At 45.7% G+C, this 20038-nt stretch overlaps 1 protein-coding gene across 3 annotated transcripts in view; it reads left to right on the top strand.

The window, feature by feature from the left end:
* RBKS (ribokinase) overlaps positions 1 to 20038 on the top strand; it is a 114219-nt gene that overhangs the window by 92412 nt on the left and 1769 nt on the right. The window lies entirely within an intron of this gene.

Genomic DNA, 20038 nt, shown 5'->3' with positions numbered 1-20038 from the left:
CACCCAGCAATCTAATTAAATCCCTCTCCATTCCTTACTTTAAGAAGTGGAAGAGAGCCTACAGCCCTGTATAGTCTCCTTCCAGATGGAAATGCATAATTTAACAGATACAGATGAGAGAGAGTGGCCTCTCAGCAGTGCCTGCATGCATGGCACTAAATTCGCAGGGGTGCTTAATAAAAATGTAGAACGGAAAACTGTGTTAAAACCAATATTGAAACTTCTCTCCCCTCTAACACACCGTAGCTAAAACATCATAGGAAACCCACTTTCTGTTTCAGATACTTAGAGAGCAGGGAATTAACTGGCTCTCTTGCCCAGAAGTTCCAAGTATTGGAGTGTGTTCTCCCTCCTGTTTCTTCTCTGATCATCTCATGGCTTTATTTTAGGTATTTATTTGGCCTCCATCACTGTAATAACTGAGCACTTCATAATTTGTGAAACATCTGTTCTCAAAACCATCCTGTGAGGTAGGTAGGAAGGGCAGTACTACTATCCCCATTTTACAGATGGGGGAATTAAGGCACAAAAGAGATTGTGACTTGCCCAAGATTGCCCAGAAAGTCTGTGACAGAGCAGGAATTTGAACCCATGCTTTCAAGTCCCAGGCTGGAGCCCCAAGTATTGGACCATGCTTCTGCTCAAAGGCAAATAGGGTTGAATGAGGAACGGTGCAAAAATTTCACATTGTTCAAGCTATCGTAGAATGTATCTCATATAGTCTTGTCTATGTTAGAGAATGGCACCATTGCAACTTACAAAAGTTCATTTGAACCATTGTAATGGGCCAATAGAGCAGTGCGTCCACACCAGCCTTCCTGTTCCAGGTGCCCAATTGTGCTGTGTCTATACACAGCATTCTCTCCAACCCTTGCAGTACCAATGTACTGTGGGCACCTATCCCATAGATCCCCAAAGCAGGATGTTGCAGGAATAGTAATGCATGGATGGAGAGCTTCTTCACCAAATTCTTTTTAAAATGTGAAATGTACATATTTTTCATTGTATAATCCAATGCATTTTTATAAATAAAAAAATGCAGTGTGTACATGAGAGACGACCCCTCCATGGTTGTGAGGGCCAGACCTGTTTGGGAAGATGGATCCATTTGCATTGTGCCTTCCAAAACATGTGGATTAAATTACAGCAGTTGGAGTAGCTCAAAACAAGAAATCAATTGATAGTATAGGAATTTCTATGCGATGCACAGAGAGTGCTCACAGAAGGGGTTGCAGGGGCTTTATAGGGACTGTGCTGGGAATCCCGGCTGCAGCCGTGCAGCTACAGCACTATTACTCTCTCTCATGGAGTTTCTTAGTCTAGATTACAATGGCAGTGAGCCTTGTTTCGAGCAAATGGGAATTGTAGGAGTGCACCTGCGCACCTATCCAAGCGTTTGTGTGTTTGAACATGAGGTGTGTCCCCACAGCAGCAGGGAGGTGTAACATCAAAATCCTCTAGTCTAGGCAAGGCTTGTAAAATCAGGGGCTGAGTTGAGATTCTGTGCTGGGCCTCCAGAAGGTGCAGTGCAGAAGATGCAACCCAGGGGAAGGTGAGGGCAAAGGTGTCTTTGTGCCCTCTCACTTCTAGGCTGCTCAAAAGGCTGAAATAGGCCAGTGCAATTTATATAGCCCTGGGATCTGCTCTAAATCATGGCCTCCCTAAGGCTGCATATGACTTGGAGCACAAGCTGAAATGGCCACAGCGGCATGGATACATCCTTGACATACCCACCCAGTGCCCGCCCTAAGAGGATTCTCCCATGGGGATAATCCACCCTGGGTAGCCCTCTCACACTGTGGCAGCAGAAGGTACAGCACCCCCAGGACAGGCACACAGCACAGCATCAACAGCAGTGTGGGGCAGTGCACTCTGGGGTGTGCTACTGCACAGGGTTGGGAGGAAGGAAGACTCGTCAAACCAGTGTGCAGCCACATCAACCGGTGTAAGCTCCTGCTGCTAAGAATAGCTGCTAGAAGGTGGGACTCTTTGTGAACCACAAACTTCACCTTCCCAATGCCTTTTTATGATCTGAGCAGCAGGAAAGGCTGAAGTTAAAAATGTGAGCCACTGCGTCATGCTGCAAAGTATTCTCGGCCAAGCTAACACACTACGAGTTTTGGATTTTATATTTTAGTTATCCTATAAATGACAAGAGACTCGTTTCATCCTCCTTTAAAGTGAATTGAATTTGGTTAAAAGTGCTGGCTTGACCTTCTGGGAGACTGGAGTCTTCTCTGCACAGAACCAGGTACAGCACACTCCGGAGCAAGAAGTATCCCCCTGCTTCTGAATACCTCAGCTTTGCCCCAGCAAGGAGAGAGTAGTCAGGCTCCAGGGTCTCTCACCTCTTTGCTGAGATTGCCAGTTGCAATAATGTTGAAACTGAACTGAGATCTAATTTCCCTTCCGCCTCCTACCAAACACATTTTCCACTGGTAGCTAGTTTTGGTCACCACAGAAACCAAGAGCGCTTTGATTTTGATTTATGATATTGCCTCATAAGTGTTTTAAAATAACAAGAACAGAGAAATGAGAATGATGTGGAAATCAGGATTGTTGCTTTTGCAAACTCTCTGTTAAAAAACAAGGAAAAGGTCAAGAGTTAGTTGGGTTTTTTTTCTTGCCAAGAGTGAAAGGGTTAAGCCATCAGCCTGGACAGAAGGTATTTTACAGCAAATTTTGGCAAATGAAAGGACGCTAGAAACATGATAAGTTTGGGTGAACAATGGCAGTAACCTGTGAGAATGGATATTAAGGGTTAGGGCCAGTTTGTGGCTGCACATCATGATTTTGTCACATTCTTCGGGGATTTGTTTAGAATTAAAAAAAAAAAAAAAAATCCGCAGTCCTAGCACAAATGGGATGTGGAAAAGCAGATTCCAGCTTGCAGCCGTGATATTTGCCAGCTGTCCAAATGTTTAGGGGGCAGATTATTTACTCTTTAAAAACAAAGAAGTACAATGAAAAGATGGAAAAAGTCTATGAAGATTTGTGCCCTGCTTACTGAAGCCTGTGATTTTTACCCAGTTAGTTAAAAAGGCACCCTGCCCTTGGACGGAGTAGCCCATTTTGTAGGCAGTTTTATCCTGCAAGCAGCATCTCTCCTGTCAGGGGAAGTACCTTTGTACTTGTTGCCCTCAATCACTATCTCAGTCATTCAAGCCCAGCTGACACATTGTTAGGTTTGTTTAAATACACTTTTAATTTACCAGATCTGCATGTGCAGTAACATGTTGTGGGGTAAAGTAACCTGAGCACAAATACAGCAACTTTCCTAAGACTGACAGAGCAAGGCACTATGGTAAGGAAGCTCTGCCAAAGCATGCATTCTACAGCAGGGGCTCTTAACCTTTTTCATACTGTGACTTCACACGTAGCTGATCCTTTCCAGATCTGCCCCAGAACCTCTTGTGCCCATTCCCACTGAGCTTCCAAGAAGCTACTATGGGATCACGTGACTTGTATATGGTGTACTCCTGGCATCTGCAGAAGATCTGGTTGGAAGTGACTGACCAGATCTCCTTCAACAGAAGACCATAAATGGGGGAATGGAAACCTCTGTAGCTTTATGAGTTCTGGTGACAGCCCACAGCTTGAGAACTGGAAAACTGACCAATACAGAAGAATAGTATTATATAGTACAAGAGCAGTTATCTTCTATGGATCAGATGTTGCTGAATTAAGCAGAGAGAAGATTCAACAAGAATGTTCATTAGGATGATTAAAGCAGCTTGGCAGGAAAAAAAAATGAAAAGAGAGCCAACGAGACAACACCCCCACAAAGAACTCTAAAGGCAAAAACTACCAAAGCTTTTCCAGAATATATCATTCAGAGATAGCAGGGAGCCATGTCCATCTAACAAAGGCACTAGATACTGTGGTTTTAGAAGAGGCAGTCTGGAGTTTTACTGCAAAAAATGCTCTTTTGATCAATTCCAGGCCACACGGCAGTTGTGTGTGTCATCGGGTGAGCTCTTGGCAGACTGTAGTGTCACCATGAGGCATTTTGCATTTTCAGTTTGAGAGAGAAAAAACAAATGTGGCTACTGAAATTTTACAAGCATGCAATCTTCCTACCTCACTCATCCCTCCCTCCTCCCCATATAAACCTATTTTTATTCTCAAAGGTAGGCAAGAAAGAAACCAAAAAGCACAAAAACAGCTTGTTAAACAAGAACTTAATTGCAAATGCAGTCATAGGCTCCATTCTCTGCACACTGTGTTGCATTTCTATCTGTTGTTCTGATGTTATAACATTAGTATTAACATCACTATACAGAAGGACCCCGTTTCATGGAAATGACCCAGACTTTCATCCATTTAAAATGTGATACTTTTCTTTAACTAAGATAGCCAAGATCACTTCCTGTCGCAAACCATTGTGCTACATTGCTTTGTTCTGTTAAATAGTCTGTTGTAGAAGTGAACTATTTTTTTATAATTATCCCCACACCCCAAAATGCCTACATTCACTTAAAGTTCCTGAATAGCATTTCACATCACCGCAAACAAGCAAAATCCAGGAAATAGACAGCCTAAGTCGATATTTTCTGATTCTCAAACAATGACCCAACCTCATCACTTAATATCACCTTCTCCTAGGCTCCATCCCTAATCTCAAACTTGCAACCAAACCTACAACCTGAACTCCAGAACCATGCAGTAAAGATATGGTGCTTTGTGTGCATTCAGGTCACAGACCAAATCCTCTGGTTTGGCTAAGCACACTTAGCCTGCACTTAGCACAAGACCAGAGAGGGGACCATGCTGGTGGAAGCCAACCAAAGGCTAATTCAGCCCCTGGCACAATTTAAAGCAGCCTGAGGGGGATCACTAGAAGAAGTGGCATATAGAGTAGCAGCACTAGCAAGGGGAATCCCCAAATAGCTGGGTCTACAGAGTTTCCAGCTGTTTTGTGCTGCCAGAATGTTGCAGAGCAACTTGGTGAGAGGCTGGAGTCTGGCTCCATTTGTTTTGAAGTATTTTGTTAAATGGGAATTACAAATTAATTAAGTAGGAGTGAGCATGATTAGGAAAAAGTTATGGTGTATGGCATAAGTGCTGAAGATGAAATACTTCTTGAAGTGAGATGAGTAAAGTTGTTGTTAGAGGTGAGAGTCTGGTTGTGTCTTACAGAGCAGGGGTTCTCAACGTTTTGTATCTCAGTCCTCCCCTCCCCCCCTGACATGTTATAAAAACACCACAGCCCACCTATGCCACAATAACAGGTTTTCTGCATATAAAAGCCAGGGCCAGTGTTAGGGGGTAGCAAGCAGGGCAATTGCCACAGCCCACCCCCAGCCCATGAAGCTACATTGCTCAGGCTTTGGCTTCAGGAATGAAGGCTTCAGGAGCTCAGGGCCCCAGGCTTCAGCCCCATGTATTGGGGTTTTGGCTTTCTGCCCTGGGCCCCAGCAAGTCTAATGCTGGCCCTGCTTGGCAGATGCCCTGAAACCTGCTGGTGGCCCCGTAGGGGGCCCCAGCCCCTGGTTGAGAACTGCTGTATAGAGGTTTGAGAATAAAGCTTGTGAATTGCTATGAGGACCTGCTGCATAGAAGATGCTATAGTTAGAGCCAGGCCTGAACTAAAACTCTAGGTCTGTATACCCTCAAACTTGGGTGAAGTTTGGATCTAGATCCACAACTAGTCTCTTTGCTTGTAGTAGGTTGAACCAAAACCCCATCTCTGAACATTCTTAAATTTAGCAGGGCCATCTTCATGATCATTGTCACTGATGCCTAGCTACCATCCCAAGCCCTTTTATGTACATAATTCAAATCTTATTGTATGTGCTGCTCTTCCCAAGATCTCTGCTGAAGGACATTTCTGTGGGGCTGAAGTTTGCTGAGAAGTGTCCTGCACTGTGTTTGTACCTTCTTTGTACATCCACCTCAGCCAGGAAGAAGTTTTTTACTCTCAGTGTTTGTTTTTCACTGTTAGGTATATGAACTTCCAGATTAAGTGAACATAAGGCTTAAGATCACAACTCAAGTGTGAAACTAAGGAAGTGGCAGATACCAAAGGAAAGGCTAATTGTAGGTTAAACTAAAAACCTACTCAATGACGTATCCTAAAGTGAAATGTTCCCCACCAAAATATCCTATACCCAGTGTACCAGGATAGGAACCAAATTAGTGGTGAATTGTTTGAGCTGAAAGGAGAATTTCATAAACTCAGCAGGATAAATCTGTGTCCAGAGAACTGAGCTGAGACTCAGTGGTTCAGCATACTCACAGCACTGAGTAACAAAGACATTTATCACCTCTCATTAATGCTATTTTTATTTATTTATTTATTTTTGCTGAAGGGAGTTTGTATGAGCATCAACACTCTGAGAACTGCTTCGGAGTGTCAGAAAATAGAGGACTCTTTGCAGGTAGACACCTCTTTAGCTTTCGGGAGCTGTTGTATAGCAAAGATTAAATAACTTGTCAAGTCTCTAACCATTTCCCTTTGGCCTCTTTTTTCCTGAGTTGAATGACAGTTCAGAATATTACTACATAATAGAATGGAGCTTTTCTTTGTAGTGGGTGAACGTTTGCTGGTTTTATCAGTTTGGGATGAGACAGTGTCAGCATCACACAAATGCCTTGGGCTGTTTTTCTTGCAAACTAAGAGGGGAGGCAGGAACTCTTCAGACTTCCACTTCTGACTGATATCCTGCTGGAGCCTTGGGCAACTCACTTAGGCCTAAATTTTCAAAAGTGTGCAGTCATTTTGTGCAGCTCAGTTTTTGTGTTCCCAACTTGGGCCTGATTTTCAGAAGTGCTGAGAACCCACAATCCGCTGTTGAAGTCACTGGAAGCTGTGGATTGTCAACATCTTTGAAAATCAGGGCATAGGTATCTTGAGGTAGACACTCAAAATTAGTGGAGACTTCCTTAATTTCTGTGTCTGTTTCCCATCCTGTGAAATGGAGACAATAAGTTACCTATCTCCCAGGCAGCCGATGTGTAAGGGCTTTGAAAATGTAACATGCTATGTAAGTACCATTTTATTAGACCTCAAACCTCTTAGATTTATTTGAATGTGCCTTTTAGATTTATGTATAAAAGACAAAATGCCTGAGATTGTGATTCTTGTGTATATATATATGTCTTTTAAATTATTTCCCAGCATCCACGGCACAAACCTGATAACTCTCCAGAGGAATTCAGGTCTCTATTAGGCTGGTCTTTGATCTTGTTAGAATTGGTGAATAACTTGTAAGAGGTTTCAAGAAGAAAAGAACCCATGTACACAGTAGACCTTGTGTTAAAACACTCATCTCTCAGGAATGCAGGGGTTAATCGTCGCAGCCCTTTAATCACTGCTAATGAACCTTCAGGAAATCTGTCAGGAAGTGGGTACAAATTCCTGAATGCTGATGCCAAGTATTGTGTGGTGTGTTCTGTTTTAGATGTTGCCCAACTGAAAATCTGTAGTGGACATACTTGAGCTACAGAAAGATACTAAGGCCCAAATTATGTGCTGCCCTTGTTCAGCTGCAGTTGAGAACAAGAAGCTTCCCTCTTTGCAAGGCTATACAAGGACCACACATAAAAGCAGTGTAGGGAAGGCAGGGACTACTTCCTGCTGCCTCTGGGGAACAGGTATCTGAAAAGGAGACAGGAAGAAGGCCTGGCTATTACCCCTCTCTCCTCTGCCAGCCCATGGAGTACAGGAGGAGGCTGGCACAAAGTGTTCACTGTGCCTGAACCCAAGCACCCACCAGAAAGTGTCTCTGAGGCTCAATGGATGGGGTACACAATGGTGCTTAGGTGCCTGACTCCCACTGATTTCAGTATGGTGCCTAAATGCCTTGTGACTCCACCCAATCTCCCTGGTGCTTCTTCTAGGCCTCTGTGGCTTGTTGTGTAAAAGCCCCAATTCCAGCTCTAAGGGGGCCTTAAGGCTGACATTCAGAACTTGTGTTAACTTTTAAATGACAAAACTTCCCAGTTCTGTTGGAATAACATTTTGGTGTTCCATTAAATGCTTGTTTTGTTCTGGCACTGTAGAAAGAACCAGTTACGGCGTTAGTGGAAAATCACTCTGCCATTTTCAAATACTTAGGCCTTCAAAGGCCTGGGCTAAGCCCCATTGACTTCCCTGGCTCACTGTGGGCACATAGATCCACCTGTGCAGTCCTCCCTGCAGGACTGGGGCCCTAACCATTGTTCTAAGATAGCGGAAGCACTTGCCCTCACTGAGCATTAAACGTGGATTAGTTTCCAGATGGAAAATACCCCAGTTCTTAGTCACCTGAGTGCCCAGAGGCCTCTGCATAATGAAATGGGTGAAAATTTTCTCTCTTGCCCAGTCTGATAAATGGGGGGGAAGGGACAAACCAGCAAGATTTACAAATTAACTGCCTTCCGTCACACTGAGGACAAGTATGCGCCATTTCAACCCAAAGGGGTTGAAAATAAGCTCCTAAAAAGGAGGCTGATTCTGTCACGCTTACTCACACTGAGTGGGACCTTGTTCTATGAGCAGCTGACTAAAATCACTGGGACCATACGGAAGTGAGGTTCCTCTCACTGCGAGGGTAGCTCAATTGGGCCCTAAGAGTGCAAAGGCCTTTTCTACCATAACCATAGTGGACCCTCACTAACTTTGCACCAATCCAGAGAGCTTGAGCCACAATCTAGCCCTTAGTAATGAGACATACCATAGCAATGCTGTTGCTCAGTCTGTTCTTGGAAATGGGGAAAGTCTATGGATTTTTTGGGCAAATTATGGGCTATGTGCCTCTGCAGTGGCATAAGAAAGAGTAAGAGCCTTCATTTATAGTGTGGGTGTAGACAGCAGACTTGGGACTGTGCACCCAGTATTCCCTCCCCCACACAGAGGGGTGTGGAGTGGATAGGGCCTTGGCTCTGACCTCAACATGTCGGCCAGCAGAACTGAGCTGGCTTGGGAGGATAACTTACTACTTGTATGGCAGAGTAGCACATTACTACCGGAGCAGGGAGGAAATTGAGCCTCTCTGAGGGTTTGACTACACTTAAATGCAGCGCGTTGCATACATACGCTGCATGCCTCCCTATCACAGGTATAAATAGCAGTGTAGACCATGCAGTTGAAGAGTACAGATGTACCTGAACCTAGGGCATGTATCCTACGCAGCTCTCTCTTCACCCTAGCAGCGCCCCCCCCACAGCTACATGGTGATTTTTAGCAGTGTAGGGTCCCGCTGTCGGAGCCTTTCCCACCACAGTGAGAGACTCCAGCAGCCGGGAAAGGCTCCATCAGTAGGGACTGCTGTGCGTACCTGCACACTGCAGTGCGGATGCAGCCTGCTGGTTACTGCGGCGTGTAGCTACGCATACTCTGCATGCCACTGCCAGTGTACTCAGGCACAATTCCTTCCTTAGAGGGGGGCACCTATGCACAGCCATATGCTTTAGCCAGTGGTCCCCAAACTTTTTACCTCTCACCCACCTTACTCCTGTCTGCACTCCTCTTCCCCCGGATCTGGGGCCAAGGCTGGAACAACAGCTGGGGACGGGGGCAGGGGCAGGGGCGGAGCTGGGTGGCGCTCCCTCCTTGCCCCCCATGGGGGCTGGCCTAGGCCTCAGCTTGGGGATCTCTGCTTTAGATGGTGCAAAAGCGCAATCTAACTGTAAGACTTCACTATTTTTGCAAAATATACTGATGTACACTCCCTTGTAGACTGCTCATAATTTGAACTACACTTGTCCAATAAATGTGCTAAATCTATTTTGTGATGCATTTTTCCATTGACTCTTCTATTAGGTGTCTTGGTTTAGTCACTAGTTCAGTAATATGCGGTTCAGACTTGACTCTGTGCTGCTTCTACCATAGTGCTATAAAATGGCCCATTCCTTTCAGGATTTGCGAGCATGCTTTTACTATGGTTTGAACTGAATCAGTGTGATCAACCCAAAAAGTACATGAATCGTGGCTTCTGCAAAATCTCCAAAGCAGCATTTAAAAGTTTTACGGTGGCTTCATGCTGCCAAATTCAGGTTTTTTCTTTTGTCCGATTACAATGACTCTTCCCTAAGAGGAAATGACTCTCTGGAAAAAAGGTGGAAGTGAGTATAATTGGTGCAGTACTGTGAATTATGCTACTACCCCTATGGCACAAAATAATTTTGGGTAAAACAGTAAAAATCATCTTATTGTACAAATGAAATGTATCCCATTATTCCAGGTCTGACTGATTGAAAAGTGATGTACTTGTGGGGAAATCAGCTGTGGCACAATAGAGTTTCCACTTACAAAGCACTCTTCTTAAAAAAACTTCCCAGACCATTGTATAAAAATAGGTACATTAGAGGTGTGAACCGCCACTGATTAATCAGGGCTTAAAAAGGCTATGGTATAAAATAAAGAGACTAAAGTTTCATGGGTTTTCCCTCCCATGGGAATACAAAATCTTGAGCAGTTTTGGGCAATAATAACCAAAATTGCTCCTTTCACAGACACAGAAGAAAGACAACAAGGGACTGCAAGGATTGTAATAGAGACTATAGAAATAGATTACAAATAAAAACAGTTCTAAGCCATAGAACTAAGTTAAAACCATAACATTTATTTGGGAATTGCCATACCAGATTAAACCAATAATCCATCTAGTCTAGTATTTTATGTTCTTATGTCTACACTATGAAAGTAGGTCAAATTTATAGAAGTCAGTTTTTTAGAAATCGGTTTTATATATTCGAGTGTGTGTGTCCCCACAGACAATGCTCTAAGTGCATTAAGTGCATTAACTCGGCGGAGTGCTTAAACAGTACCGAGGCTAGAGTCAACTTCCGGAGTGTTGCACTGTGGGTAGCTATCCCACAGTTCCCGCAGTCTCCGCTGCCCATTGGAATTCTGGGTTGAGATCCCAATGCCTGATGGGGCTAAAACATTGTCATGGGTCGTTCTGGGTACATATCGTCAGGCCCCCGTTCCCTCCCTCCCTCCGTGAAAGCAAGGGCAGATAATCGTTTCGCGCCTTTTTTCCTGATTTACCTGTGCAGACGCCATACCACGGCAAGCATGGAGCCCGCTCAGGTAACCGTCACCGTATGTCTCCTGGGTGCTGGCAGATGCGGTACTGCATTGCTACACAGTAGCAGCAACCCATTGCCTTGTGGCAGCAGACGGTGCAATAGGACTGGTAGCCGTCATCATGACTGAGGTGCTCCTGGCCGCGTCGGCCGGGAGCGCCTGGACGGACATGGGTGCAGGGATTAAATTTGGAGTGATTTGATCAAGTCATTCTCTTTAGTCCTGCAGTCAGTCCTATTGAACCATCTTATGGTGAGCAGGCAGGCGATATGGATTGCTAGCTGTCCTATTGCATCATCTTCTGCCGGGCAACCATGAGATGTGAATGGCATGCAGTCCTTCTGCACCGTCTGCTGCCAGCCAAAGATGTAAAAGATAGATGGAGTGGATCAAAACAAGAAATAGACCACATTTGTTTTGTACTCATTTGCTTCCCCCCCGCCCCCGTCTAGGGAACTCATTCCTCTAGGTCACACTGTAGTCACTCACAGGGAAGGTGCAGCGAGGTAAATCTAGCCACGTATCAATCAGAGGCCAGCCTAACCTCCTTGTTCCAATAAGAACAATAACTTAGGTGCACCATTTCTTATTGGAACCCTCCGTGAAGTCCTGCCTGAAATACTCCTTGATGTAAAGCCACCCCCTTTATTGATTTTTAGCTCCCTGAAGCCAACCCTGTAAGCCGTGTCATCAGTCACCCCTCCCTGCGTCAGAGCAACGGCAGACAATCGTTCCGCGCCTTTTTTCTGTGCGGACGCCATACCAAGGCAAGCATGGAGGCCGCTCAGCTCACTTTTGCAATTAGAAGCACATTAAACACCACACGCATTATCCAGCAGTATATGCAGCACCAGAACCTGGCAGAGCGATATCGGGTGAGGAGGCAACGTCAGCATGGTCGCATGAGTGATCAGGACTTGGAGACAGATTTCTCTGAAAGCATGGGCCCTGCCAATGCATGCATCATGGTGCTAATGGGGCAAGTTCATGCGGTGGAACGCCGATTCTGGGCTTGGGAAACAAGCACAGACTGGTGGGACCGCATAGTGTTGCAGGTCTGGGACGATTCCCAGTGGCTGCGAAACTTTCGCATGCGTAAGGGCACTTTCATGGAACTTTGTGACTTGCTTTCCCCTGCCCTGAAGCGCATGAATACCAAGATGAGAGCAGCCCTCACAGTTGAGAAGCGAGTGGAGATAGCCCTGTGGAAGCTTGCTACGCCAGACAGCTACCGGTCAGTCGGGAATCAATTTGGAGTCGGCAAATCTACTGTGGGGGCTGCTGTGATCCAAGTAGCCCACGCAATCAAAGATCTGCTGATATCAAGGGTAGTGGCCCTGGGAAATGTGCAGGTCATAGTGGATGGCTTTGCTGCAATGGGATTCCCTAATTGTGGTGGGGCCATAGACGGAACCCATATCCCTATCTTGGCACCGGAGCACCAAGCCGGCGAGTACATAAACCGCAAGGGGTACTTTTCAATAGTGCTGCAAGCTCTGGTGGATCACAAGGGACGTTTCACCAACATCAACGTGGGATGGCCGGGAAAGGTACATGACGCTCGGATCTTCAGGAACTCTGGTCTGTTTCAAAAGCTGCAGGAAGGGACTTTATTCCCAGACCAGAAAATAACTGTTGGGGATGTTGAAATGCCTATAGTTATCCTTGGGGACCCAGCCTACCACTTAATGCCATGGCTCATGAAGCCTTACACAGGCAGCCTGGACAGTAGTCAGGAGCTGTTCAACTACAGGCTGAGCAAGTGCAGAATGGTGGTAGAATGTGCATTTGGACGTTTAAAGGCGCGCTGGCGCAGTTTACTGACTCGCTTAGACCTCAGCGAAACCAATATTCCCACTGTTATTACTGCTTGCTGTGTGCTCCACAATATCTGTGAGAGTAAGGGGGAGACGTTTATGGTGGGGTGGGAGGTTGAGGCAAATCGCCTGGCTGCTGGTTACGCGCAGCCAGACACCAGGGCGGTTAGAAGAGCACAGGAGGGCGCAGTACGCATCAGAGAAGCTTTGAAAACCAGTTTCATGACTGGCCAGGCTACGGTATGAAAGTTCTCTTTGTTTCTCCTTGATGAAACCCCCGCCCCTTGGTTCACTCTACTTCCCTGTAAGCTAACCACCCTCCCCTCCTCCTTTCGATCACCGCTTGCAGAGGCAATAAAGTCATTGTTGCTTCACATTCATGCATTCTTTATTCATTCATCACACAAATAGGGGGATGACTACCAAGGTAGCCCAGGAGGGGTGGTGGAGGAGGGAAGGAAAATGCCATACAGCACTTTAAGCACAGCACTTTAAAAGTTTACAACTTTAAAATGTATTGAATGCCAGCCTTCTGTTTTTTTGGGCAATCCTCTGTGGTGGAGTGGTTGGTTGGCCGATGGCCCCCCCACCGCGTTCTTGGGCGTCTGGGTGTGGAGGAACTTGGGGAGGAGGGCAGTTGGTTACACAGGGGCTGTAGTGGCAGTCTGTGCTCCAGCTGCCTTTGCTGCAGCTCAACCATACACTGGAGCATACTGGTTTGATCCTCCAGCAGCCTCAGCATTGAATCCTGCCTCCTCTCATCACGCTGCCGCCACATTTAAGCTTCAGCCCTGTCTTCAGCCCGCCACTTACTCTCTTCAGCCTGCCACCTCTCCACTCGGTCATTTTGTGCTTTCCTGTACTCTGACGTTATTTGCCTCCACGCATTCGTCTGTGCTCTGTCAGTGTGGGAGGACAGCATGAGCTCAGAGAACATTTCATCACGAGTGCGTTTTTTTTTCTTTCTAATCTTCACTAGCCTCTGGGAAGGAGAAGATCCTGTGATCATTGAAACACATGCAGCTGGTGGAGAAAAAAAAGGGACAGTGATATTTAAAAAGACACATTTTATAAAACAGTGGCTACAGTCTTTCTGGGTAAACTTTGCTGTTAACATTACATACATAGCACATGTGCTTTCGTTACAAGGTCGCATTTTGCCTCCCCCCACCGCGTGGCTAACCCCTCAACCCTCCACCCTCCCCGTGGCTAACAGCGGGGAACATTTCTATTCAGCCACAGGCAAACAGCCCAGCAGGAATGGGCTCCTCTGAGTGTCTCCTGAAGAAAAGCACCCTATTTCAACCAGATGACCATGAATGATATCTCACTCTCCTGAGGATAACACAGAGAGATAAAGAACAGATGTTGTTTGAATGCCAGCAAACATACACTGCAATGCTTTGTTGTACAATGATTCCTGAATACGTGTTACTGGCCTGGAGCGGTAAAGTGTCCTACCATGAAGGACGCAATAAGGCTGCCCTCCCCAGAAACCTTTTGGAAAGGCTTTGGGAGTACATCCAGGAGAGCTGCGAATGCCAGGGCAAATTAATCCTTTCACATGCTTGCTTTTAAACCATGTATAGTATTTTAAAAGGTACACTCACCGGAGGTCCCTTCTCCACCTGCTGGGTCTAGGAGGCAGCCTTGGGTGGGTTCGTGGGGTACTGGCTCCAGGTCCAGGGTGAGAAACAGTTCCTGGCTGTCGGGAAAACCGGTTTCTCTGCTTGCTTGCTGTGAGCTATCTACAACCTCATCAACATCATCATCATCTTCTTCTTCTTCTTCGTCCCCAAATTCCTGCTTCCGTGTTGCCTCCATCTCCATTGAAGGAGTCAAACAACACAGCTGGGGTAGTGGTGGCTGAACCCCCTAAAATGGCATGCAGCTCATCATAGAAGCGGCATGTTCGGGGCTCTGACCCGGAGCGGCCGTTCACCCCTCTGGTTTTCTGGTAGGCTTGCCTCAGCTCCTTAAGTTTCACGCGGCACTTCTTTGGATCCCTGTTATGACCTCTGTCCTTCATGCCCTGGGAGATTTTGACAAAGGTTTTGGCATTTCGAAAACTGGAACGGAGTTCTGATAGCACGGATTCCTTTCCCCATACAGCGATCAGATCCCGTACCTCCCGTTCAGTCCATGCTGGAGCTCTTTTGCGATTCTGGGACTCCATCATGGTCACCTCTGCTGATGAGCTCTGCATGGTCACCTGCAGCTTGCCACGCTGGCCAAACAGGAAATGAGGTTCAAAAGTTCGTGGTTCTTTTCCTGTCTACCTGGCCAGTGCATCTGAGTTGAGAGTGCTGGCCAGAGCGGTCACAATGGAGCACTCTGGGATAGCTCCCGGAGGCCAATACCGTAGAATTGTGTCCACACTACCCCAAATTCGACCCGGCAAGGCCGATTTAAGCGCTAATCCACTTGTCAGGGGTGGAGTAAGGAAATCGATTTTAAGAGCCCTTTAAGTCAAAATAAAGGGCTTCATCGTGTGGACGGGTGCAGGTTTACATCGATTTAACGCTGCTAAATTCGACCTAAAGTCCTAGTGTAGACCAGGGCCTAGTGACCAACACTGATGCTCCAAGGAATGGTTTAAGAAATCCTGAAGGTACAATTATGAAATACATTGGCTATAGAAGAGGTGTTGTGAATTTACTTATGTTTGCAAAGCATGCTGACATTCTTAGAAGGAGAGCGCTACAGGAGTGCAAAGTATTATTGCCATACAATAAAATCCATTATCTAATTTTCTCATGAGGAGAATTGGAGGTAAAACTATGTATATCTTGTCAGCTTCAAAGATGTCCATGCAGAGTACATTGTATATTTGGCTATAGTAGACTCTGAACCATGTGAATATAAATAAACTAACATTTGCTAACCAGGATACAGTAGAACCTCAGAGTTACGAACACCTCGGGAACGGAGGTTGTTCATAACTCTGAAATGTTTGTAACTCTGAACATTATGGTTGTTCTTCCAGAAGTTTACAACTGAACATTGACTTAATAGTGCTTTGAAACTTTACTATGCAGAAGAAAAATGCTGCTTTTAGCCATCTTAATTTAAATGAAACAAGCACAGAAACAGTTTCCAAACCTTGTCAAATTGTTTTTTGGTTTTTTTTAACTTTCCCTTTATTTTTTTTAGTAGTTTATGTTTAACACAATCCTGTATTTACTTTTTTTGGCCCAGTTCCAAATGAGGTGTGTGGTTGCCTGGTCATTTCTTAATCTGAGGTTCTATTGTATTGAATAATCTCAATTTTATTTTAAAACATGCCATTGAGGTTTAGCCCCTTTGTGCCCTGCTTTCTCTCCTGCTCTATGAGTCCCCTATTCTGGATATAACAGGCCAAAGTTGGTAATATATGCTTCAACCACAATACACTGGTGTGTTCAGGGTAGTGTTGAAGTGAGGAGTCTGTAGGCCAACAATAGTTTTTGCTGCAATTACCCTTTAATTGAATCAGTTATGCTGCTGCTCTCCATATGACTTTTGACCAGTTGTACCAATACAGCCATACTTACAAAAATACCCTGAAATGATTATTTCACTGTTTGCTCCTGAACTAAGAGGACTAATATGTGCTCCAGCATAGAAGGCAGCTGGAAAACTAAAGTTCTTCAAAGGCGTATTTCCAGTAATGGGAAGCTGGTCCATGGTGCAGAAGCAGAGTTGAACAGCATGCCTACAAAATGAATTGTACACATACCTCTATCTCCCACACCTGTGTAGTGGCTCCTACTTTGAAAGTAGTTCACATAGAAAAATGTTAGCAACTATTGTTCTTTGGGAGTTGCCTCTGTAGATTCAGGCTGATGAGACAGTGCCCTCTGACATGTGGAGCTCGCAGAACCATTGTAAGGCTGTGTCTGTGGAAACTGCATGAGTAGCCCCTAAGGATGCTAAACATCCAGGCCTATCCAAGAAAGTGCATTCTCCAAGCATCTGAGTTCGACTGTGAAGAACGGTAGGAAACCTGTCTGTGTCCATTCAGTGCCACAGACCGCTCTTTCACCTCCTTTGTTATTCAACATCAAGGGACATTCTGCAGCCTTGAGGCACAGTGGGGGTCTGCAAAGGCTTCTGCAATGTCAAGGCACTATGGACCAGCTTCCCATTACTGGAAATACGCCTTTGAAGAACTTTAGTTTTCCAGCTGCCTTCCATGCTGGAGCACATATTAGTCCTCTTAGTTCAGGAGCAAACAGTGAAATAATCATTTCAGGGTATTATTTTAGGACAGCGCTGTAATGGCCGTCATATCCAAGGATCCTTTCCCATACAACTCCCTAATACAGTGATACTCGGACCCCGGTGGGTCAGGAACCAAAATAGTGATCAACATTACTCAAAAGAGCCATAGTACTGTGAATTAAACAGTATGACAGGGGGATATATATAGTTATATGACTGACCGAGTATTATTATTTTATCAACTACAATTGGTTAATAACATAGTAAGAGCATCCTGATTGGTTGATGATTAAATCACACAGTGCTTTAATAGCATGTGCTACAAAGAGCCACTTGCAGCTCATGAGCCTCAGGCAGAGTATCACTGCCCTAATGTATGGTAGAGTTAATTATCGGATTGATGTTCTGTATGTGAAGTGGCCAGTTAACACTGGATAGTCTGAGGGTTCTTCATTAAAATGCTCAGGTAGCATGTTGCATTACTCAAGTGATCACTTCGTAAGAATGATGACTGTGTTACCATTTCCCCTTCTTAGCATGGCAGCATGAACAAAGACGAGATGTCGAATTAACAGTAATCGCCTGTTTCTGTTCCACCTGCCATTGCAGTTAAACTATAGAAACAAAAGCAGAGACATAGGCAGAACAAAAAGTGCCAAATCCTTAATCAGGCAGGTATATGTTCGAATATTGTTGACTCAAGCAGGGGCTTTGTTTACATTGTAAAGTGTGACTTTCATTAGCTTTTGATTTTACCAGACTCAAGTTCTACGTTGTGCTGATTGTAGATACTTAAAGTAAGGCAGGACAGAGTTGACCAAGATGCAGGATAAGCCAGGGGCTTTACTTAGGAAAAGAAGTTTGACTGGAACATTCACTGCAAAGTAGCACTTTGCAGAAAAGAAACCCACCCAGTACGTGGCACGAGGGGTCACCCCAACTGCCAGTCTATCCCTCCCTTTTCAGTTGCTGATAACTTGACAAACATTTCTACGGGGGTGGTATTTTCCGTGGGTAGTCTCAACACAAAGGTGATTTTTTTTTTTAATTTCCTTCTGATCTGGAGCAAAATAGTTTAAGCCTTTAGAGTGTGGAAAAACAAACAAACAAGTCAACCACATTTCCTATCTCAAATTTCCTCTCAGAAATTGTGTTCACGTACCTCAAGTAGCTGAAGCCAGAAGCTTCACCCTTGTCTCACAGAGACTTGCACCTAGTCTGCACTAGAAAAGGCTTGTCACTAGTGCTACACAAGCAAACCCTCCAAGTGCAGCTTATACTGGCAAGAGAGTGCTTTTTGCCTGTATAACCTATACCAGTTCCCTGAAATAAGCTATTTTGGGGGAAAAAAGGACTTTTTTTGCCAGCGTAACTGCATTTTGCCTAGGACTTTTGCTGGTATAAAAAATTATTAAAAATCTCACATCCCTAACCAATGTTGTTATACCAGAAAAAGTTTTAAGAAATCAAGCCAGGTTTGGAACAAAAATATTGTGCAATGTTTTAAATAAGTTAAAACTTTCAGTTAGCTGGTGATGCAACACTCGTGTGGTTTAGATCATTGTGGGGATCTGAATCCCCACAAACAAGTTGTTACTGACAGGACTCAAGGAGTAAATGCATACCATCCCCTGCTGTTTCTAGGAGGATGAGTTGGGGCATAGCAGAAGCTGCCACAGGAAGTGCATTGTGGAACTCAGCTACCTGGGGGCTCATAGGGATGTGGACTGTGGGTGGGTCAGCTACTCAGTTACACCAACCTTTACTTCTATGAGGGGGTAGAGAGTGGTAAATGAGGAGACAGGCTACCACAATCTGGGTTAGGAAGACACTCCTCCCTTTTCAGGCCACTGGGGCATTTCCCTCTACCCAGGAAGCGGCCAGCAGCAGGCCAGCATTTGTCCCCAAGGCAGTGGTTTCAAACTTTTTTTCTGGAGACCCAGTTGAAGAAAATTGTTGATGCCTGTGACCCAACAGAGCTGGGGATGAGCGGTTTGGGGTATGGGAGGGGCTCAGGGCTGGGGCAGAGGGTTGGATGTGGGGGTGAGGGCTGTAGGGTGCAGGAATGAGGGGTTCAGGGTGTGGGAGGGGGCTCTGGCTGGGGCAGGGATGCAGGAGGGGGTCAGGACTCTGGGCTGGGGGTGCAGGTGCTGGGGGATTTGGGGTGCAGGAGGGGGTTCCAGGCTTGTGGGAGCTCAGGGCTGGGGCAGGGGATTGGGGCCTGATAAGCAGCGCAGCTGGGGTGCAGAGGCAGGCTTCCCGCCTGTCCTGGCACCGTGGACAGTGCTGCGCCCCAGAAGTGCCCAGCAGTGGGTCTGGTTCCTAGGTGGAGGTGCAACTCTCACCTGCAGGCACTGCCCACCCACCCTGCCAATGGGAATGTGGAGCCAGTCCTCAGAGCAGGGGCAGCACACGGAGCCCTGTAGCCCCCCTGCCTCGAAGCCAGACCCACTGCTGGCCACTTCCAGGGCACAGCGTGGTGTCAGAAAGGTAGACGCTAGCCTGCCTTAGCTGGGCAGCACTGCCGCCGGGACATTCAATGGCCCAGTCTGCAGTGCTGACCAGAGCTGCTGTGACTGAGTCCCTTCCATTCTGCGACTCAGTTCTGGGTCACAACCCGTGGTTTGAAAAACACTATCCTAGGGATTAAAGCAAGGGAAGCAATTTATGCAGAGTGCGGAGCTTCAGTATGGGCATTTCACAGTTAAAGACAGCTGGTTGCTGCATCGTTCTGCAAGTAGGAATTTATAAGCCTCATAGCTTAATTTCTTCACCTTCTTCCCACTCCCCCTCCCACTTTTATAGAAAAACAGAAGTTAAATAAGGAGAGGAAAATGGCATTCGTTCAACATTCAGGTTGAGAAATCAAAATCAGACACTCCAATGACAGGAAATTTCAAAAGCAAAAGTTGCTCCCAGCATATCTCAGCCCCATTGCACTGAAGTGTGTTTATAGACCTGTTTTCTCTTCTAAAATGTAAGCTACAATATATTATATACCCTA

This window comes from Lepidochelys olivacea (genome assembly GCF_965140295.1).
Source record: "Lepidochelys olivacea isolate rLepOli2 genome assembly, chromosome: 3".
In the NCBI taxonomy this organism is placed as follows: domain Eukaryota; kingdom Metazoa; phylum Chordata; order Testudines; family Cheloniidae; genus Lepidochelys; species Lepidochelys olivacea.
Note: the sequence above shows the minus strand (reverse complement) of the source record. Positions and strands in the feature narration are given on the sequence as shown.